The following is a 24,243-nucleotide window of genomic DNA, read 5'->3' as shown; positions in this document are numbered from 1 at the left end:
AAACTTTGCAAAATATTTTGGGAACTAAACAATGCGTCGGACTTGAGGAAGCCCGAACCCGGCAAGGAAAAATAACACCTCACGCCGTCGCTCGGTTCATTCGGACTTGCGCCTCCCCAACCGCGTCTGCTGCGGTGACCCAACCCCAGCCCGACTCCACCTCCCGCCGCCGCCGCCGCCTCCTCCCACGACTTCGTCGTCAAAAGCAGGGTTCTGGAGGCCGCGTCTCCCTCCGCTCCCCCTCCCCCACCGGAACTCGTCCTCCGAAGCCAGCCGTCCTCCCTCTCTCCTACAACTCCGTGTCGTCAACACCGGATTCGTTAGGGTTTGGGGTCGGCTGCTCATCCATGGCCACCACCCTGCCCAATCTCGTCCGTCTCCGTTCTTCACCCTCCACCAAGTTGTGGTTCAAGCTCGTTAATGGAGGCCAGATCCATGGCCACTCATGCGAGAGGGGACAGATCTGCAGTTGTTCATGCGAGGTAGACCACATCTACCTCGTGCTCGAGTACCTGTACCTCGCCAGCCCCGTCGCGCACTTCTTCCCGCCCGTTGGCATGCACACCAACTTCTATTATTAGGAGGAAATGAGGTTCTTGAACCACTCATATTTATATCCTGCATTTTTTTCTATAATTAGTATGTGTGTACACTTATTCGGGGGAAATTGCATGGTTGAGGAAGGTTTATGTCTCAGTGAGAATGGTGTGACAATGTATTCATAATCTAGGGTTTAGATGTGGTGTTATTTGATTTCGAATCAGGTAGCATATCTGTCTTGATTTTATTCCATCAACTGTTGGCTTCCTTTTGTCAGATGTTTTACTTGTGTACAAAGACTCTGTTCCAGACTGCAGTTAGACTATTAGAGGAACACATCTAATTTAGCTTCACTAGAGTATGACCCAGCTAGTGGAGGTACAACGAGAGAAGTCTAGCTGACCCAGATATTTGTCTAACCAAATCTGCATTTCATTATATAAGACTGATGCCCTGTTTTATCATTTATTAAATCTGAATCTTATCAAAGTTATAATTTCTATTTAGTTATATTTGTTTTCCTATTTCTATTTTTAGACTGGTTCGATAAGGTTAGATTGGGTCATAAATATCCAATTTTATATCCAATGGGTGTTGAAATCTGGGAGAGGTAAGCTTTTTTGTTCTTAGGATGTTCAATTTTTCTTTCATTATGGCATGTTTCTAGCAGCCTTCTGTGACAAACTAAGGTATTGTGTTCTGTAATAATGTTGCATTGTTGTTGGCCTGCGTAGTTTGTAATGGCCCGAGCGCCTAATTGATCGATGCACCTTGATTTAGAATAGCTTGGGGTTGCTGGACTGATAGGAGGAAGCAGGAAGTGTTTCTGTTGTTGCAGATTGAAGCTTTACGTGTGCACACGTGTTGCTTTAACTTCTGAGTTTACATAGATTTGATGCAAGCACTAGTGTTAACCTGACAAGAACTGCAGCGTCACGGCCTGCACAAGCTCACGAAGGTGAAGAACCCTCCCGTAACTGTTGCCATACTTTGTGCACTAGCAGATGTTCTTTTTGAAGTTAATTGTTACGTTCCTGAAACCATTCATGGATTAGTAGTTCAAATAAAATGCATAACACTCCATTTAGTTGATGTTCTTTTTGTCTTGCTCTGAATTTCTTTTGTGTTAGTGTTCCAATACATGATGCAACAACTGGGCTTGGAAGATTGCTTTGCACTGGATGCTTAATAGTAGTTGGATACTGTTAGGATTAAGTCATTGCTTTTAGTTGCTCTACCTGGACTGAAGCCAGGTACTCAGTTTTTAGACATGCTGCATACAAGTTTCTAGTATATTGAGCATCCTCGACTGTACTATGAAAATACCTATTCGTACCTACTAGCTAACCATATATTTTTCTGTCTTTTTTTCTTAGTTCATTGGTGAAGAACATTTGAAATAGCAATACAACATAATTGTTCATTAGAACCTTCGTAACTTCTATTATGCTTGCCTGCAGCATATTGCAAAGGTACTTTCCCTCTGCCTGCTATGGCCTTATACAAATGCCATGATTATTTGGTTTCAAAAACAACGCCATTTTATGGTTTCCATTTTTTGTCAATGCTTTTAGCATCCCCTAGGTCCAGTTCCTTTTTTAAAATCTTCATGCAGTATTTCTAAATTTTTAATCCTAATTCTGTTTGAGAAAATGCTGATATGTAAGTAGTCTGTCACTGCAAAAAAATATGATGATAAATACTTGGATGAGTTCCAATCTAACATAACAAGTTGCATTATTATATATAAATACCACATAGCATTACATAAATAAAGATATGATGATAAATATACTCATCACATATGCAACTTCTAAATAAGTGGTTCACTGTACTGTCTATATATGATATACAATGCTAAATTTACAGGTTAGCCTACAACATTCAATAATCAGATTGTGCTGGAGTTCTATTTTGTCACCTGTGCATTAGTGGCTGCACAATCTACTAATGGTAAGCTCATGACCACTATAGAGTTGGGAACTGTGAATCTGAGAGATCTGTCTGTTGTACCTAATAGTGGTTGTTTCAGATATATGAATTTATTAGCAACCTTTGTTTCTTTGATATTTATTTACATGACAGCTTGTAGGTTCTTGCTCTTTGTGATTTATGTTATTAGCTGTAACCTCTGTAGTGCCTGAGTATTTCTTTTTGTTTTAATAGTGCTTCTGTTATATGGTTAATTAACAAGTAGCTATGGCAATCTTCCTATTTAGCATGGCTTGAGCATTTATTTTTGTTGTGATAGTCCTTTTGTGTGCTTAGGCTGGGAAATTGATTATAGTTTTTGCAGGTAGAATGCCTTCCTGGCCATCAATCAGAGTGTCCAGCTATTTGCCAAGACTGGGAATTGGAGAAGTAACTTGAGCTAGTCCTTATTCTAAAACCATGTCATGTGAAAGCCTATGTTAGCCATTTAGCAATATTCATAGATATATACATGTCACTTTGCAATAATAAGTATTGTGCATCAAGAAAAAACCATAGAGGAGTTACCTCATGTACTGTTAGAAATCTGCAGGCCACGGCCCCTGTACTGTTAGAGATCTTTTAGGTCACACTGCTCCTTGTGCAAGATACTTTATAGCATACTTGTAAATGATTTGATTGTTGGATTGGATGAAACATGTGTATTATGAGATAGATCTGCAGGTGCTACTGCTGCAGCTGTGTAAAGAATAGGTATAGATCTGCTGGTGCTACTGCTGCAGCCTTGAAAAGAATAGGTACGGAACAAACAGGATAGCTATAGAGATTTTTCCTTTTTTTTTCAATTATCATTAGTGACGCGTTTTGATAAAATGCGTTACTGATGAGATCTGCACCAATGACGCGTCTTGGCTGAACGAGTCACTGTAAATAGTTATCAGTGACGCGTCTTGGCTGTATGCGTCACTGTTAAGGAGTCATTGGTGACGTGTATAGACTGAACGGGTCACTCATAAAGGCTCATCAGTGACACGTATAGACTGAACGGGTCACTCATAAAGGTTCATCAGTGACGTGTTTTGGCTAGACGCGTCACTCTAATGGCTCATGGTCTCAGATATTATGACAAATAACTAATGTCATACCTTATGACAAAGAATATACAGATGTCACATGATCCATTTATGACAGTGATTTTTTGACATATAGTTTTTTGTCAACTAATTGTCACAACTCTTATGTTGTGACATTATTTTCACATGTAATGACATAAATAGGAAGTCAAAAAATCACAGCATTCTTGTAGTGTATGAAGTGGGAAGTTTACACTCCTCCTAAAATCATCATTAGAAAGGATCTCCAAGGTTAGAATATCTTCTTGCCTTGGAGAATTTTGGAGTACTTATGATTTGGGATGGATAGCCAAATCGTGGGATTGAAATGTTCGTAATTTGGCTATCAAAACTACCTATTCTTGTTTGGGAATGATTCCTTCTCTTCCTCTAGGAGTTCATCATGAAGGTTAGTATAAGGAGTGTGTCTACTAATAAGGACAAACCTTGCCTCACTAACGGATAAAGAAAGAAAAACTCCTCCAAAGGTGATATGGTTAAGACCCCGTGTAAAAATGTTGGAGAAGAATAGGGTCTGGTAAAGTTAGGTCTATACTTGAATTTATAAGAAGATTAAAAGATTCTTTGGGTGTATGTTGACGGTAATTAACTCCAATTTTTAACCATCAACTAACCACATGAGAGATCTAAAATGACTTATAAAGTAAGGTTATAGGGGTTTATCCTAATGACTTCCACGAGTTGTGTTGTTCTCACTTGCCTTGCAGGATATTCAATATTTTACCGTATAAAAGTATCTCAATTTAAAAATCTAAGTACACCATTGTGCAGAGCTCATCGAGATGATCAAGACCGTCATATCATTTGCCATATTTTGAGCACCAAAGAGAAAGTCCTTGATGGATACGATCTGGCAGACTCTAGAAGACCCTAGAACCATCATCCATTACATGACTAGGGACTAAACCGATAAGAATCCACAGCTCTATGAAATAATCTTTTTCAGAGATTTATCCAGAAGTTGGGAAAGGAAAGAGTCCATCCGCGACACGACTCATTGCACAAACGGATCAGAAAGAGGCACTAGAAGAACATAGAAGACACCATAAGACACGGGAACGAAGCGAGAGACCGGCGGCAGCTAGGTGGGGCCAGCCGGCCCCACATGCCAGGACGCCCAGTCTAGGCCCACCTAGAAGCCACCTCTCCTTCGCGTGACGGCCTCTAACCGATCTCTACGATGCATCTTGACCCTTGTTCTATGTCGGTTTGATCCAAGGGCAGCCGTTGATCACTACAAGAAATCTGCCATCTTATGACTTTTACCCCATGACATTAGTCGAAATAGTCACTACTTTGATTAGTTTATGACTTTTTTGTGGAGCCAACTTAGCTTAGTGACTTTAATTAATTTATGTCATAAAAAATGTCTTAATGCTAGTATAATGGAATGTCATGACTTTATTTACCATGTCATAATAACCAATTTACTATTATCATATAGCAAATGGTATATTGTGATAAGTCACGAAATATTTTATTATTTTTTTGAAACATTATAATCTGGCCAGCGCAGAACTTTCGGGCTCTGGCGCGGAGGCTCCGGGGTCTGTCTGACCCAGCTTACTCATGGACCAAGTAATTTTTGTGGCCCACCTGTCATACATAACACCTGAAACCCTATCCTAAGCAGGAGGAAGCAGCCATCGACCGAGCAGAAGCAGATGCCTCTTCTCCGCTAGCACCTCTGCCCGCTCCCTCGGCCGCCTCTTCCCATGCCTTTGTCCTCCCTGGCCGCCTCCACCTACGTCGCCCTGACCGTCTCCACTAGCATCTGAGTTCCACCGTGGCCTTCCTCGGGCTGCCTTGCGCCGCCCTAGCCATTTCCACACGGCAATGGGACCGGCTCCCAGTCGGCCCTCGAGAAGACGACACATGCGGGTCTCTTCGTGGTGGCGGCGGCCACCTCAAGCGGTCACAGCGGCGGCAGGATTCCTCATCTGCCACCTCAAGTGCTCCATGCGCAGGGCAACGAGTACATCCTAAAGGGCTCCGAGCTCCTTGACATCTCGCCGCCGCCAGGTTTCTTGACGATTGATTCATTGATCGATTCTCTGTGTGTGTGGCCTGTGAATGTATTGTTTTCATCAGATCTTGGTCCAATTCGTGCTTGTGCTTTTCTTGTTTCAGATCGGCAGGAGAATGGCGCTAGCAACCCAAAGGTGGAGGGCCTGAAGCACCACGGCGCCTCCCTCTCCACCCATAGCATCCCTCCCCTGCCGACGCTTCCATCTCCCCGTTAGGCCGGCACCGCGCGTCCCCTCTCCTGTCCTCATCGAGTGCCTCTGTCTCCTTTTTTTGTATCCTTGTGATCTAAATGTTGATTTACTTTGCAATTTAATTAGCTTAGCTTAGCTGAGGTACAAAGGCTAAGGAGGTTTACTTAGTTGAATTTTTTTCTGATCTGGCCATCGTGGAACCTATGGGCTTTGGCGCGGAGGCTCCAGGGTCTGTCTAACCCAGCCCACTCATGCACAAAGTAATTTTTGTGTCCCAGCTGTCATACATTTTGTGATATGCAGTAACAAAACTTCCATGGTGAGCTCTTCCCTTTTCCTTGTTTAGTGTCAAAATAACCTGTTCTAACTTTTTGAGTTAATAAACTACAAATGTCAGGGAATGCAAAAATAGGAGCAATTAGTATTCTTGGTGCCATCTACAATCCACTATTTTTCTTATGTATTAGAGCCTTCTAAGTCTGCTACTGCATAGCCCACTGTGTAGATTTAGTTATAGCTATGAGATGTAAGAGCATCTCCAACAGTTATGCAATTGGAATTTGCCATTTGTTGGAGTTTGCTAAGTCCATAAATGTTTTGCTAAAGGAAAAATAAGTTCATCTCCAAGTGTTTGGCATTTTTGACTTGGCATTTTCCAAAATAGTGGACCCAACTATTTTTGTCCGGGAATCATTCATCTTCGCGGGAAATTCTCTCGCGCGTCGTGCGGGCGCTTTCTTTTTCACGCGCAATTCCTTCGCCCGTCGCACGCAATTTCTTCGCCCGTCGCCGCCAATTCTCTCGCGCATCGCGCGGCCGTGTTCATCCCGCAAGTCCACGTCGGCGCGAAGAAAGGAGGCGGTGCGCGGGGGAAAGAAAAAAGTTGCGCGCGGGGAGGAGTCGTCTCGCGGGAATCTACCGCGACGTGGGAAGTACGGGCACAACAAGGAGTCCAAGATTCTCGGGATATCAAAATTGCCAAGCCATTGTGCCTATGCAAAAATGCCAAGTTTGGTCCATCAAATGCCAAGTTTGCCAAAATGCATAAGTCAAATGCAAAACTGTTGGAGAGCAATTTTTAAGGTTTTTGGCAAATTTCAAGAATGCAAAGTCCAATTGCATAACTGTTGGAGATGCTCTAATGCATTAGTAACATCAGTCTCATTGTTTGTATATTTCAGTTGCTACTATATGCCCTTACCTTCTTGATGTTATAGATTGAGGGAGGCCTTATCACCTAGAAGCAAACATATGACAGATTTGGGTATTTAATCTTTCCATTGATCTACAACCTTTTTTGTATCCTTTTGTTCTGAATATTGATTTACTTTGCAATTTAATTAGCTTAGCTTAGCCGAGCTACAAAGGCTAAGGAGGTTTACTTAGCTGAATTCTTCTCTGATCTGGCCAGCGTGGAACCTCTAGGCTTTGGCGCGGAGGCTCCAGGGTCTATCTAACCCAGCCCACTCGTGCACAAAGTAATTAACATGTTGATCAGTGTTAGCTCCATGTCTTAATCCTATAGAACAACTAGACCTACATCATGTGGGGTAAAGAACATACTGTATTGGTTATATAAATTGTGGTGTATTGTATGCAAATCATTTTGCTTGTCTATTTTTCAGCTGGCTATTTTCTAGGATACACAAATATAGATACATGTGTATTCATTTTCTTGCTAATTTTTTTCTATGCCATCTTGATGTTACAGGTTGAGGGAGGCCTTGGAGAGGAAGCAAACATATGACCTTTTGCTTTTGATAAGATGGAGATGAGGCATTTTCTAGTGAAGCTAGTTAGATTGTGCAAGCAAACATATTGTATGTGTGTTGTTCCTTGTTTAATGGTGAATTGTCATGAATTGTGCAAGCAGACTTGGTAATGTTGGCTTCAATGAAAACTTGAGATAACTTATCTTATATGGTTGATGAGTGTTGTGAGTAGCTATGGTTTACATATGTATGTGGTTGATGAATAATGTGACCTGTCATGGATGTTTATCAAGCAGGAAATCTAGTTAATATGAAATTAAAATTATATATAATTATGTGGTGAGCTTCAAGAAACTTATGACTTTAAATCAATTGTCATAAGTGTTTGTGACTTTCACAATCAAAGTCATAATGCTATGACTTTGCCCACTAAAAGTCATAAGTGGTCATTAAAGTCAGTGTTGATGCAAAAGCTGGATCTACAAACACAAAGGGCTAATACCCGATTTCAAACGTTAACGCGTGCCAGCCGATTTGACCCTACTACCGGCAAAGGTGATAACTCGAATACTTTGGTCCTGACAACAGCGATGCGCCCGGATGCCACGGCCAAGAGGTATTCACGCGGAACTCGAGAATACACCGATCTTAAGTCGACGAACTCCTAAGAACTCATAATGAAAAGGAAAAATATGACGAAGTCGTCGAAAAAGTAGATGCTGGAATATGAGTAAAACTTGTGTTCGATTACATTTATACCCTGCTCAAAGAGCTACAATGAGACACGACTAGAACTCGAATTCCAAATTAAACAGAGTCCGTATACAAAATGACTTAAATAACTAAGGAAAATATAAAACTATCCCCACGTGACAAACTGGGACATCACCACAAGTCAATCGGCAACCTCCAGGTTCATCTCCCGAATCATCGGCAGACCCCTCATCGTGGCCATCGGCATAGGTTAATGTTGACCATCGGCATAAACACATCACCACCCATGGACTCAGTCACATTCAGCTGTTCCTTCATCGGTAACCACCCTCATCGGCAACTCTCCTGCAGACCAGTCACTGTTGCCCTATCTTGCCGATCCACACTATACCGATCCTGGGTACGTGTCCAAAAACGGTGTCAACACATGCCCCCCAATTTCGGAGTATGAAATCATTAATGCTCCGAAATTCTCTGCAGTAATAATGCCTTTCCGCAATTAATTCTCCCAATTTGGCAACCGACAGCCTAAATCTAAACAACCTTGGTCCGATTCTTCCGCAGATCCCTCGAATTCCTCAACCTCTCAAACGGACACCCCCACTTTAATCGCCCATCAGCAATATTAACGTTATAAGAAACTACCGATGGACTGACCAGGACATTCCGCACGGTGAAATATCTTAACCTCCCAAATGGACATCTCCACTTTACTCACCCATCGGCAATATTACCGTTACAAGGCGCTGCGGATGGACCGACCAGGAAATCCCGCACAGTGAAATATCTCTAGATTATGACCGCTTCCGGTCAAATCACCTGCGCAATCCCTTGATTACCATGCGAACAGTTACCATATCCACCTGAATACCCTCGGATTTCACGGATACGGCGAAGAGATAAGTCAGATTTGCCCTTACACGTTTTGTCCTATAAATAGTTCCTTCTCGGGTACTCCTTCTTCATTGCATCATTCTACAGCCCTAACTCCACTTTTCTGGCGGCGACGCTTTTCGAGAGCTCCAAGAACTCCAACGAAGCCCTTTCTTCACCAACTTCAAAGTCTTCGATCATCCTTTTCGCGAGGAGATGGCCATCAACTTTGCTGTCCCCGAGGTCAATTCATCATCCTATCTCTTGTATTTTCACCATATCCTTGTTCATCCGCAATTTATTTTACTGAACATTCTTATTTTTTTCTTTTGTTCTTCTTTTTACCCCAAAAACCATTAGGATCTGTCCAATAAAATTGTTATCCCTACTGATCAGCCACACCTCCAGTGTCTCGGTCCGCTAGGGAACCCATATCCCACTGATCTGATCAACGCAGAAACAAACAGAATCCCCTTTAGAGCCGAGAATTTCTCTCTAGATCTGTGGAAAGATACCTTCCGTTCCTGGCCCAGTCCTACTGTGGGATGGAAGGATTGGTTCTTGAGAGTCAGCCATTCGAATGATGTTCAGTGGGATGAACGAAAACTGGGCCAATGCATCAGATTGTCCGTTGCCGATATGCATAGGAATGAGTCGCTGTTGATCGCTACATCTTATTTCTGGTCAGACACACTTAATGCCTTCACCTTTGGTCACGGCCCTGCTTCTCCCACTCCTGCCGATGTGCTTATGCTCACCGGTTTAGATGTATCCACTGCCGATAGTAGTCACCTATTTGACACCACGCCCAGTGCCAAAGTGGAAACCCGCTCTATCGGCGGCTGGTCTGGGTGCATTTAGAAGTATCGTAGAATAGGGCCTGTCAACATAAAACAACAGACCACCTTTCTGAACATGTGGCTGGACAAATTTGTGTTCTATGGTCGATCGGCAGGACCAACCTCTGTCTACCTATCGGCAGCAGAGAGATTAGCTAATGGTGGCCGATTTCCCCTCGGCCGATACCTGCTTGGCTCTGCCTATCATCTTCTCCACCAAGTGTCTAGGAAACTTCTGCTTGGCGAGTCTATCGGCAATTTAGGAGGCCCCTGGTGGTTCATCAACATGTGGCTTAGCCTCCATATGCATAAGCGTCTTGAGTTCAACCTCTTCGCACAACGCTTCCCCAGAGACATAGCTGAGGACTATGAATTGGATGAAGAAGAATCGGCAACTCGTCCTCCTCTGAACTTTGGCGAGGCTGTCATAGTTCTGCCTGGCACAGGTGGCAACGCAGACCAGGTCAGCCGATTCTTCCAGACCCTATACGAAGGCCTAACCAGAGAACAGCGAGCATGGATGCCTTATGAAGATCCAGACACCATATTTCCTTTGGTCTTCCATCCGTTCAATGATGCACTCAACAAGGATCACGATGTGATGATGGCACTGATCACTACCAGAGCTATACCAGTAAACTTCTTTGGCAGTGGAAAAGCCTCCAACCAAACCTATGAGATTTACAATCCATCGGCACTAGCCCGTCAACTAGCTTTCGTTCAGCTGCCGATCGCACTCTGTTATGCCGATGTGATAAAACCCAGGGAAACCATCACTAGCCTTCTTGAGTGAACCAGAGTAGCTCAACTGCCACCGAGTGCCGATACAGATGCAGATCTATCAGAGTGGGTTCTGGCCCTCTTCATTACTCAGGCGTACAAACAATGGTGGGAAGAATGGAAGGAGCATTTATTTTGCAAATCGGCCCTTACGTACCGCGGCATGATCGACCCCCAGTACAAAGTTCCCGATAACACTGTAAGTATTTCCAAACCGATGTCTCAATCCTTTCACTTTTATTTCCATCGGTAACTCACTTTCTGTGTTATATTACAGGTTGATAACATTCCCCCATCAGTCAGCAAGAGTGGCAAGCCGATTGACCTTTTTCCATCAGGTCCGATCTCTTCAATCGGCAACAACGCTCCCACTTTGGCAGCTATAATGCATCGAGGTGTGCGCCTCAGGAAAATCACCACCAAGCGTACAAAGACATCTCCATCGGTAGCTGCCTCCACTTTAGCACAGGCCTTCAAGGTAACTGCTCAAATTCCTTCATCTATACCGATTCCATTCTTGCATTTGTTACATTTATACTCACAAATTCCCATTGTTGTACCAGCATACCGGCGCATCGGCAAGGACCAGAAGCACACGTGCCGATGGCCCCCAGTCCAGTCAGCCAAAGAGAAAAGGTAGCAAGAGTACCAGAGCACAAGCAAAGCGCCAAAGAGTAGCAACGCCTTCTCCTCCCCCAGTATCTCCAATCCTGGTAGAATCTTCTACCTCTTCTCCAGAAACCCAGACACAGCAGGTACCACCTCTTTCTCAGCCACAAGAAGCACCCCAAGTGGAAGAACTCCAATCAGAAGAACCCCAGCCAGAAGTACCTCAGCCAAAAGACACATCGGCTGACGTGCATGAGCAAGCTACCGATCTAGCAAGTTCAATTATAGCATCGGTAGTTTCTTCTATCCAAACAAGCACTGCTCCCCCTCAAGGTAACACACTTTCTATGAAATTACTGCCGATAGACCTACTTTCTCTGTCTTATAATTATCTCTGTTATTCTTTCAGCTGACATAGTCCCATCGGCAACCCTAGCCGATCAGCCTGTGGTTCCATCGGCATCATCTAGTCAGAGGCGAGAAATTGCCTTGAAACAAGTAAGTTATCCAATATTTATTTGTATCATTTATCAATACTTAACCATAGAATAACTTATTCCATTTTCTTTTCAGGAACAGGACTCCCCTGACAGTTTGTTCTCCTTTGCCAGCAACATCTCTGAAGATGAAGGTGAGGAGGCAAGCTCTTCTCGAGCAGTTGGAATCATATCGGCAGAAATCAGGGCAAAGTTGGAAGAATTTTCGGCCCTCCTTCATCAAGACACAACCCAATTGGTTGATGATTCTGATCTGGCCAAGGCTTTGTTCAAGACCCTCAGAGGCCAAATTCCTGCTAATGCTGAAGAAGTTCTTTTTCAAGCCGCACATCTAGAGAGCCGTCAGCTGCAGTACCAGAGGGCTGCCCAACGTCTTGCCGATATAGCTGCTCATACCCAGCACTCTGAGGAGATGATGAAGGTAAAACTCCTTGCCGATGAGAAGCACAAGAACATCGACATCTTGAAGTCCTCAGGAGACGCATTGAACCACAAGATCTCTGATCTGTCGGCAAAAAGAGAAGCCCTGTTGGCAGAACTCAAGCAAGTAGAAGAATCCTTGTCCCAAGCTCAACAAGAGGAAAACCAGCTGCCTGAGGCGATCAAACTCCTTGGACAAGAGCGAAATGTCCATGGCCGTAAAGCGCTGCAGATGAAGAAGAAATTGAAGCCAGTGGAAGGCTCTGCTGATGAAGACATCAAAGAGATAGAAGCAGCCAACCAAATCCGCCTGCGCGCTATATCGGCGATCCAGGCGCTGTTGAATATGTGACTTCTTCATCGGTGGCATAGTTACTCCTTTCCTTTGAACACCCTTAATGTGTTGGTCTAGCCGATAGGACTATTATCGGCAGCTTTTAAAGCATTAAGTCTAGCCCTAGATACATTTTGATCCAGCCGATAGGAATGTTATCGGCATTTAAACTTTTATGCATCAACCCATATGCTTGGGTAATACTTCTTTAGATATTTGCCATTTAATGCTCTGGAAAATTCAACTCCTTCAAGAGTTTCTAGAATATAGGCATTACGAGGAGCCGATCGACTTATCTGATAGGGACCCTCCCAATTGGGAGACCACTTTCCAAATTTTGAAATTGTAGTACCGATCGGTAAGATTAGCTTCCAAACTAAGTCTCCATCGGCAAACTCTTTAGCCTTCACCTTCTTATCATACCATTTAGCAATTCTCTTCTATACTCATCAAAGCCCTCAGCCGATTGTTGACGGTCCTTAAGTATCAAATTTAATTATCAAATAAATAAAGAAAAGGATCCAAATGAAATCAAGATCTAGACTTAGGGTTTTATCTGACAGAATTCCACGAGTTTTGGTGTTTGTCTATTTCTGCAGGGGGTTATCAGGAAATACGGAAGAAAGGCCCACATGTCAGGATTACGTAAAGATATTAACGTGCTGCGCAATTATCTTACATCTAGAAGACTCCAGAAGCCACGAGACCGAAGCGGAGGCGAAACGGGGCCAGACCCTGGGCGGCCGCCCAGTTGGTCAGGGCGCCCGCCCCCTGTCCAAGTCCAATCAGGACTCTGCTTTGCGGGAAATCTCCACCGACCTAAACGATGAATCTAAACCATACAATCTATGTCGGTTTGATCCAAGGGCCCATATTCACTTGAAGGGACTATAAAACCAGACCCCCTGGCCCCTGGAGGAGAGAGCCTCTCAACCCTAATTCATTGTTCCATCAAGGGAGAAGAAGCCTCTGATCAAGATTAGAGCCACCACATCAATTAGATATCTAGATTAGCATAGCTACATAGGATTAGAACTAGAAGGAGTCAATCTTCGATTGGTTTCCGGATCTGTCAAGAGGATTCTTGGTAATTCTCTAATTGTGCTTCTAATTGCTTTCTAATTATCTTTGTTCTTCAATATTATGAATATGACTTTGTTCTACTTCAATATATTGCTTATGACTTTGCTCTACTTGTTTATATTCAAGATTATATTGTTCTTAGTTTATCATAGTTATGTACTTGGCTTAGTTAGATACGATCTATATACATGCTTAGGATCGTATAGCGTTTATCCATCGGATCCATGGGTAAATGATAGATATTGTGTAGGCGTGGTGCTTATACCGTATTTATCTGCGATTGTACCCAATATGCCAGATCGTGGGGTGGTTCGTGATAGTGACAGCTTCATTGATTCTTATATAGTCCCCCTCTCGTGTATTGGGCTGGCAGAGCAACATTATTACAGGGGAGTGATTGCTATGTTTCTCATATTCCTTGCTAATATCACTATGCATGGGTGTACTCTTGTCTCGCAATGATTGCTAAGTATGCTTGCACTAACTATGATAATGCTAGACTATATAGTTGAGAATAACTTAGGGAATATTCTTGTAGTTCATTCTAATACCATGCTAATGACTTTCTAGAGTATCTAATTGAGGTGCTTATCATATTTATTATGTGGCTAGATCAGATTAGTTATCCTTGTCACTATTATTATTTTATATATCTTTTATGTGACACTTATCCCTGTATGATGAGTTAGATATAATATTCTCAATTATACTTGCAATGATAGATGCTCAATCTCATATTCTATTCTGTAATCATTAGTTATGATTTCTAATCCCTTCCCAGTGGTAAAAATAAAAATAACGATACCTGGAATACTTCCCGGTTAAAATGCTGCATCGGTATTAATCTGTGCGCTTGCAGATCCCATTCATTATTTATTTAGAAGAGCAATTGCATATTTCAATACCGCGTCTCTTATATCATGCTGGGGATGACAACTTGGCTTAAGTGGTGTGAGGGATAGGTTTGGCATTTTTGGCACCGTTACTAGATTTAGAGAACTTAGTCTACTTTTGGTAATGATGTTAAGAATACCCAACACCGATGCCCTGCTAAATCATCCAGTTCGTCTGTCATCAAAGTAGTATAATCACCAGCAGTCAATTGATCTTGAAAAGATAGTCGCCTAGACCCAGTCTTAATTTCCTAAGGTAACACTGCATCATGCCCATACACCAACTGATAAGGTGAAACCTTGGTCGATCCATGACAAGCCATCCGGTATGACCATAAAGCTTCATTTAACAACGTGTGCCACCTCTTAGGATTTTCTTCAATCTTTCGTTTAATAAGCTTGATAATTCCTTTGTTAGATGCCTCGGCCTGTCCATTAGCTTGAGCATAATAAGGAGAAGAGTTTAATATTTTAATTCCCATACCGATTGCAAATTCATCAAACTCCCCTGATGTGAACATAGTACCCTGATCGGTAGTAATTGTTTGAGGAATCCCAAATCGGTAAATAATATGCTCTTTTACAAAATCAATCATATTGGCCGATGTAACTTTTTTCAAAGGAATAGCTTCAACCCACTTAGTAAAATAATCGGTAGCAACCAAGATGAATTTATGTCCTTTGCTGGATGGCGGATAAATCTGGCCGATCAAATCAATAGCCCATCCTCGGAACGGCCAAGGTTTGATGATAGGATTCATGGCCGATGCGGGTGCTCTTTGAACATTGCCAAATTTCTGACATCCTTGACACCCTTTGAAATACTTAAAGCAATCCTCAAGTATAGTCGGCCAATAATACCCGTTTCTTCTGATCATCCATTTCATCTTGAATGCCGACTGATGTGCTCCACACACTCCCTTGTGGATTTCTCCCATCAAGCTTCTAGCCTCATCATCACCTAAACATCTGAGAAGAATCCCATCAATAGTGTGGTAATATAACTCATTTTCGACGAGCACATACTTGGTGGCTTGAAACCGAACACGTCTCTCAACTTTCTTGGATGGATCCCTTAAATAATCAATGATTTTTTTCTCCAATCATCGGCACCGATTGCCGATGCTGCATTTATCATGGGCTGATATCCCGAGGCATGCTGAGCCAACCGATTGGCCTCTTCATTATGCAATCGAGGAATATGCTCTAATCGGAAATCCTTGAATTCCTTTAACAGTTGCATACTCCTTTCATTATAAGTTATCAGGACCTCGCTTCGGCATTCATAGCTTCCAGCCAATTGATTTATAACCAGCATAGAATCTTCGAAGATTTCAACAGCATCAGCCTGAACTTCCCTTAGTAATTCCATCCCCTTTATCAGAGCTTGATACTCAGCTTGATTATTCATTGACGTGGCAACAATCGGCAAGGAGAATTCATATTTCTTTCCCCAAGGGGATACTAGCACTATGCCGATTCCTGCCCCCCGGTCACATGTGGATCCATCAAAGAAAAGCGTCCAAGGTACAATTTCCAAAGCCTCCACTGTACCGCAATGCTGAGTCACAAAATCGACCATAATCTGTCCTTTAACCGCTTTAGCCGATTCGTAACACAGATCGAACTCTAACAGTGCCAAAATCCACTTATCGATCCTGCCACTCATGATCGGCATAGATACCATGTATCGGACCACATCATCCTTGCAAATAACAGTGCATTCGGCCGATAGCAAATAATGCCTTAACTTAATACAAGAGAAGTACAAGCACAAGCACAGTTTCTCAATAGCCGAATACCTGGTCTCAGCATCAATCAACCTCCTGCTTAAATATTAGATCACACGTTCTTTCCCTTCAAATTCTTGAATTAAAGCCGAACCGATCACCATCCCATCGGTAGACAAATACAGTCTGAAGGGCTTCCTCTGCTGAGGTGGAATCAGAACTGGAGGATTTACTAAATAATTCTTGATTTCATCTAAAGCCAATTGTTGCTCTTTCCCCCAAACAAATTCTTGATCAGCTTTTAACTTAAGTAAAGGATTGAAAGCACGAATTTTACCAGATAAATTAGATATGAACCTCCTGATAAAATTCACCTTGCCGATCAAGGATTGGAGCTCAGTTTTGTTGGTAGGAGCAACTATTCTGTTGATAGCATCAATGGATCTCCGACTAATTTCAATCCCCCTTTGATGCACCATGAAGCCAAAAAATTGCCCTGCCGATACACCAAATGCACACTTATTGGGATTCATCTTTAAACCATGCTTCCTCGTGCATTCCAACACCTTTCGCAAATCGGCAAGATGCTTTGTGAAGTCTCCAGATTTAACCACTACATCATCAATATAAATTTCCACCAGCTTGCCGATGAACTCATGAAATATAAAATTCATATCCCTCTGATAAGTAGCACTAGCATTCTTCAAGCCAAAGGTCATGACTATCCATTCAAATAAACCAACATGACCAGGACATCTAAATGCAGTCTTTGGAATATCCTCTTCAGCCATGAATATCTGATTGTATCCTGCATTACCATCCATAAAGCTAATAATCTGATGCCCAGCCGCAGCATCGACTAGCAGATCGGCAACTAGCATTGGGTAGCCATCCATCGGTGTAGCTTTATTAAGATTTCTGAAGTCAATGTAGACCCAAAGGTTCCCATTTTTCTTATAGACCGGAACAACATTGTAAATCCACTCGGCATACCGACATTGCCGAATAAATTTAGCTTCAATAAGTTTGGTTATTTCGGCCTTAATATCAGGAAGAATATTAGGATTACATCGGCGAGCTGGCTGTTGATGTGGCTGAAATCCAGACTTGATAGGCAACCGATGTTCAACAATCGATCGGTCCAAACCAATATAATCCCAAGCAAAGCAATCTTTATATTCCCTTAACAAATTAGTTAATTGTTGCTTACACTCAGAACTTAATGTAGCACTAATAAAAGTAGGCCTAGGCTTATCACCATTACCTATATCTACTTCTACCAAATCATCGGCCGATGTGAATCCCTGGCCTACTTTTCCATCATCGGTGAACTTATCCATTAAAAACATTCATCAGAACCGACTGCTTGGATCGGTGGAATTTTATAATCGGCAACTTTGAGAAAATACTTTTCCCAAACTTCTCCTGAAATACACCTAGTTCTTTCGTAGGTGTCTGCCTCTGCCGATGCGATGACGTAAGAGGAATCTCCTGGGACAATGTCAATCTTGTCACCTACCCACTGGACCAAGCATTGGTGCATTGTTGATGGTATGCAACAATTGGCATGAATCCAATCTCTCCCTAACAGTAGATTATAAGCACCTTTTCCACTGATTACGAACAAGGTTGTCGGCAAGGTTTTGCTGCCGATGGTCAACTCAACACATATTGCTCCCTTAACCGGAGACACGTTGCCCTCAAAGACTTTGAGCATCATATCGGTCTTGGTCAAATCCTGATCTCCTTTTCCAAGCTTCTGATACACTGCATATGGCATGATGTTGATAGCAGCTCCACCATCAATCAAAATCTTAGTCATCGGCTGACCATCCACTCTTCCTTTGACAAACAGAGCCTTAAGATGTTGCCTTTCGTCATCGGCGGGCTTTTCAAAGATGGCTGTCATCGGATCCAGAGCCAACTGAGCTATTTGGTCGGAAAAACTCCAACTCATCATCACTGGACGGCGCAAGGAATTCCATCGGCAACACAAATACCATGTTGACATCTGCCGATGGACCTTTTCCCTTAGGATCTAACTGTTGCTGATCCCCAGACTGGCCAGAGTTCTCGCCCTTGTTCAACTCTTCTCGCCTTTCGCGCTGCAGCCTCATTTTCTATGTCCTAGTCAAACCCTCTGGACACCATGGAGGAAGTTGTTGCTGCCTTACCGATGGGCGACGATTTTCCCTTGACTCTATCCGATAAGTATTGGCATCCCTGCAAAATATGAACTCATCGGGAACCCGTGCATTAGCCATCTCTTCAAGTACTTCCTTGCTCCTGGGAAAATATTCAACATGATCACCAAGCCTGTCGTGCACACTGAGCCTGCCCCCCAGCCGATCATGAACAGACGCTCTCCCTCTAATCGGCCCATGAAACCGGCGGTTATTGTTCTGATACTGCCGATTTGATCTGTCATACCGATCATAACCATTACATTCTGGGCAGTCTCTGACAGCAGGCAGCTTAATATTTTTCTCCCAGCAATGGATGAAGAATGGACAATTCTAGTGATCCCTATGCCGATTCTCTTGTCGGCGTCTTTCTTCTTCCTGATGATATTCTTCTTGCTGGCGCCGATACCGATCCTCACGTTGCTGCCAAGTTTCTCGAGGCCTTCTGTGAGTTATTACAATACCAGATCGGGGAGGCCTTCCTGAGTTAATCCCCTCCTAGATCAAGCCTTTTCCTTTTGCATCGGCAGTAGTGACCTGATGCTGAGGGTCCACCGATGCACTTCTTTCAGCTGCTTCTGATGTCAAGACCTTGGCCTTTCCTTTAGCATCCAGTATGTTTGTTGGGAAGGGATGTTGATCAATCTTCATCGGCTTCTGGGCTTTGGAGCTGTCAAATTTGATCCTCCCAGATTCTATAGCCGACTGCAACTGCTGTCTAGAAACTTTGCACTCGTTGGTGCTGTGGGAAGTTGCATTGTGCCATTTGCAGTATTTCATCTTCTTTAATTCTTCATCCGATGGGATCACGTGATTGGGTGACAACTTGATCTGACCTTCCTGGAGTAGAAAGTCAAATATCCTATCGGCCTTGGTGATACCAAATGCAAACTTCTCTGGCTCCTTGTGCCCAAAAAGGCAAGACATCGGCTTCTTATTCTTCACCCACTCTGCCAAGCCGATGACCGGTTCCTCATCAGAGTCTGAGCTTGCTGCTTCATCCACAAATGATACCTTTTTGTTCCATGCTCTCTTGGGCTCAAAAGGCTTGATATCTTGATCAGAAATTCTCTACACCAAATGACTTAAGCTTTCAAACTCTTGAGATGCATACTTATCCCTGATGTGTGGCAACAAACCCTGGAAAGCTAAATCGGCTAGCTGCCGATCGTCTAGAACCAGACTATAACATTTGTTCTTGACCTCCCGTATCCTCTGCACAAAACTTTCAACCGATTCATCACTGCGTTGTTTCAATTTGACCAAATCGGTGATCTTCTTCTCGTGGACTCCAGAAAAGAAGTACTTGTGGAATTGCTTCCCTAGATCGGCCCAAGTGATCACTGAGTTGGGAGGTAACGATATAAACCAGGTGAACGCCGATCCAGACAGCGATGACGAGAACAACCGAACCCTTAACTCATCCCTGTTAGCGGCTTCTCCACACTGAATAATGAATCTGTTGACATGTTCCATGGTCGATGTATCATCCTGCCCAGAAAACTTAGTAAAATCCAGCACTTTGTACCAATTTGGAAGCGGGATTAAATCATATGCAGGAGGATACGGTGTCCGATAAGAGTAAGTATTGACTTTGGGTTTTATCCCAAATTGGTCTCTCATTACTTCAGTGATCTTATCGGCCCAATAAGCATCGGTATCTTGCCGATGAGGCGGTTGCGGATCTGGAACCTGCTGATATGCTTCCACGTGGCTATGTGGCGCGCGATCTGCATGAAACATTGGGTTAATCATTTGGCCACCCATCTGCTGACCGCCGACCTGTTGACCACCAAGATGTTGACCACCAAACTGCTGACCGCCGATCTGCTGGCCACCGATTTGCTGGCCACTAATCTGCTGGCCGAGATTCATCGGCTGATTGACCAAACCCTGATTCTGGAATCCAAGGTAGACCTGGCCTTGTTGAAACCCTGTCGCCAGATGATTCTGTTGGGGCATTTGTGGAAAGACTTGCTGCCCAAGCCATCCACTATTAGCATTCATCGGCATAGGTCCTGCCGATGACTGGTAATTGGGCATCATCATTGAATTGACATACCCTGACTGAGTCATAAACCTCTGTTGCGCCAGCATTGAATCTGCCGACGCATTAGGCATATGGAACGTTGGACCTTGAGAATTCCCAGTGTAAGGCCTCGCAGTAGTAGTTGTAGTATACTAGGGACTCTGGTTCATCGGCATATTTGGAGGTGCCGATGCCATAGGGGCCTTGCCTCTCATATCAGCTGCTTGAGATGTGCCAGGTGTCTTCAACGAGTATTCCGGGGGCATACCGAAACCCCACCAATTAGGAGGAACGGATCCCGACATTGCCTATGCCAATAGATCTGTAGTAAGCTTGATTGACTCATCTGATGTTGATGGATTGGACGGCATCGGCGTGGATTGCGCATTAGAGACTCCTAGTCTGCTTGGAGGAATAGTAGTTTCTGTGCCTGCAGCGGCCGTAGCAGCCGATGGAGCCGTAACTACAGGCGATCCTGGTTGATGATAGACAGGGCCCACATAATTCGGCGTGGCAATTGTTCTTCTTTGAAAGTTCTAGCCACGGCATTGAAAACCGTATTGTACAGCACACCAGCTTGGTTGATCAAGGCACGGTTGATAGCACTATCGACCATGCCTTGGAGTTTTCCAGGATTGGCTTCAAAAGTAACCTGCCGTGGGGCCAGCAGTGCTTCCATCTGGATCACCTTGCCACTCCTGTTTATGCTGAAGGCCTTGAGACATTGCTGCTTGTAATCCTCCATAGCCTTCGCAATAGCTTGTTTCTGCTCATCTTTGAGGCTAGCTTCTGTCACGGGGATGACGTTCTCTAAATCAAAATCACTAGTCGCCATGTTGATCTTGATCTTGAAACTGGTCCCACTGGGCGTGCCAAAAGATGTGTTGATGCAAAGGCTGGATCTGTAAACACAAAGGGCTAATACCCAATTTTAAACGTTAAGGCGTGCCAGCCGATTTGACCTTACTACCGGCAAAGGTGATAACTCAAATACTTTGGTCCCGACAACAGCGATGCGCCCGGATGCCACGGCCAAGAGGTATTCACGCGGAACTCGAGAATACGCCGAGCTTAAGTCGACGAACTCCTAAGAACTCGTAATGAAAAGGAAAAATATGATGAAGTCGTCGAAGAAGTAGATGCTGGAATATGAGTAAAACTTGTGTTTGATTGATAGATTGATTCTTTTCGATTACAAGGCCCTAGGGTCTACATTTATACCCTGCTCAAAGAGCTACAATCAGACACGACTAGAACTCGAATTCTAAATTAAACAGAGTTCGTATACAAAATGACTTAAATAACTAGGTAAAATATAAAACTATCCCCCCATGACAAACTGGGACACCACCACAAGTCAATCGGCAACCTCCAGGTTCATCTCCCGAATCATCGGCAGACCCTCATCATGGCCATCGGCATAGGTTAATGCTGACCATCGGCATAAACACATCACCACCCATGGACTTAGTCACATTCAGCTGTTCCTTCATCGGCAACCACCCTCATTAGCAACTCTCCTGCAGACCAGTCACTGTTGCCCTATCTTGCCGATCCACACTCTACCGATCCTGGGTACGTGTCCAAAAACGGTGTCAACAGTCAGTCATCTTTTGACATTTCATTTGTTGTCAACTTGGTGTCACAAATGACAACTTGTGACTTAATTTCCATGTATTATGACTAATGTTAATTGTCAAAAGATGATAGATTTCTTGTAGTGGATCCCACCAGACTATATAAGCAGAGGCAGACCCCCTGGAGGCATGAGTCAATCCATAGATCAATCAACCAGTCAACCATATCCCTTAGTTTAGAGCTCTACCAACTAGGGCATAGCTAGAAACATAAGAATAGGAATTAGAGGAGTCAAGCAATGCTTGGATTCCAGATCTAGTCGCGAGGAGGCTAGGTAGAGCCTTGTACTTCTCTCTTGTACTCAATATTGTTAATCTATTTGATTTATTTGTCTTCTAGTTTATTGTGTTTGTCTTCTAGTTCATCTTTTGTTCTTCTAGTTCATCAATTAGATCATCTTGTCCTTGTTCTAGTTCATCTACTTCATCGTCTAGTTCATTGTGTTCTTTTCTAGTTCATTTTCCCTCTAGTTTTTATTCTAGTCCGTGTTTGAGTCGAATACTTGATATGACTTGGTATAATTATATATTCATAATTATAATGTTCATCACCTACTTTGATTACATGTTTATTATAGTTGGATTAGCTTTGTGTTTATGCCCTTATTTGTATAGCGCTTACCCTTTGTATTCTGGGCTGGGTGGTAGAAGTTGTGTAAGCGTGGTGCTTAGAAAATGCCTATCTGCGAATGTACCCTATGTTTTGGGTCATGTGGTAGATCACAAAGGTGACAGCTTCATTGAGTCCTACGTAGTTCACTCCCCAAAAATACGGGGTGGCGTCTTGCTATGTTCCTGACCCACCTTAGCAATGTCTTTTGTGTATGGATACAATTTAAGTCTAACCATGATTGCTCAATGTAAGTGCACTAATTAATGTAGCTCAATGACCTATAGTTAGAATAACCCTAGGAGTTAGTCTCTATTTTCTAGTTCTTTCTACAATCACGCACAAGTAGTAAAAAGCTTGGTGGAACCATTTTTGGGATTATGTTGATTTGTTACTAATTATCCTTTATTTATGATGATCCCTGTTTTGAGTGTTGATCTAGTGGAACTCTTATCACAAGTGTATGATATAGCTTTTATACCTCCATGTGCCTTACCAATGGTAAAATTATAAATAACGATACCTACAACTTTCCTTGGTGAAATGTTACAACGGGTGTATTTTATCTATGCACTTGTGGATAACCTTTATTCATTTTCTATAGTGCCATGATCATAAGTACAACCACATCTTTTAGTGTTGTGTTATGGATGATAGCGTGACTTAAGCAATGCTAGGAGATGTCCTGATTATTAATGTCTTTACTAGGATAGAGTTTGAATTTCTTATTTTTAATCATATTAGAAATATCAACAAGCATTTATAGTGTCGTTCTCAGGGATAGAGTTCTATTCTATCTTTGATGATTGTGCTAAGAAATGAAAACAAGCATTTCTGGTGTCATTGATGGGGAAGGCAAAACAGATGTTTAGAATAGATTTAATTTGAACATCTAGGAATAATCTTACACATGTGATAATTGAGCCACACTATTGATCTTACTCAAATAGGCTTACCCTGTCTTTGTCTATTTGTGAATATCTTATTATAACATAATGTATGACTGGTTTCCTTCATCCGCTAAACTACATTGAGCATCCCGAGGTGATGATCAGAAAAGCTAGACCAATCTCAGAAAGAAGAAACCCTCAATCCATTTGTTAGAATAAGAATACCAGCCAAGGAGTTTGATGCCGGTATTCGAAGCCATGGCCAACAAGACTCTCCAAGAATTCTCCGCTCCAACCACTGCCAACATCAGGACTAGACTAGTAGTTGATGTGAGAGAAGAAGGATTCAAGCTCAAGCCAGATTTGATCAACATAGTGCAAGCAACTAGTTTTGTGGGAAAGCACATGAATATGCAAATGCCCATCTCCAACACATCCTTGAGATCTATAGCACATTCACCATCAATGGAGTTGAAAGAGATGCCATACTACTCTGCCTCTTTCCATTCTCACTCTTGGGAAGGGCGAAGCAATGGTTCTACACCAACAGAGAGAAAAACACTACATGGAATATCTGCTCCACTGC

General features: G+C 43.0%; 1 long non-coding RNA gene across 2 annotated transcripts; it reads left to right on the top strand.

The window, feature by feature from the left end:
- LOC110435679 lies at window positions 5,242-7,745 on the top strand. 2 transcript variants are annotated; one of them, XR_002453496.1, is made up of 4 exons: window positions 5,242-5,627; window positions 5,736-6,907; window positions 7,006-7,088; window positions 7,536-7,745. It is a non-coding gene; the product is annotated as an uncharacterized LOC110435679 (long non-coding RNA). The 2 variants fall into 2 exon arrangements; XR_002453495.1 differs by having other exon boundaries at window positions 7,006-7,745.

This window comes from Sorghum bicolor, chromosome 5, assembly GCF_000003195.3.
Source record: "Sorghum bicolor cultivar BTx623 chromosome 5, Sorghum_bicolor_NCBIv3, whole genome shotgun sequence".
Taxonomy (NCBI): Eukaryota; Viridiplantae; Streptophyta; class Magnoliopsida; order Poales; family Poaceae; genus Sorghum; species Sorghum bicolor.
This window is presented reverse-complemented; position numbering and strand designations above follow the sequence as displayed.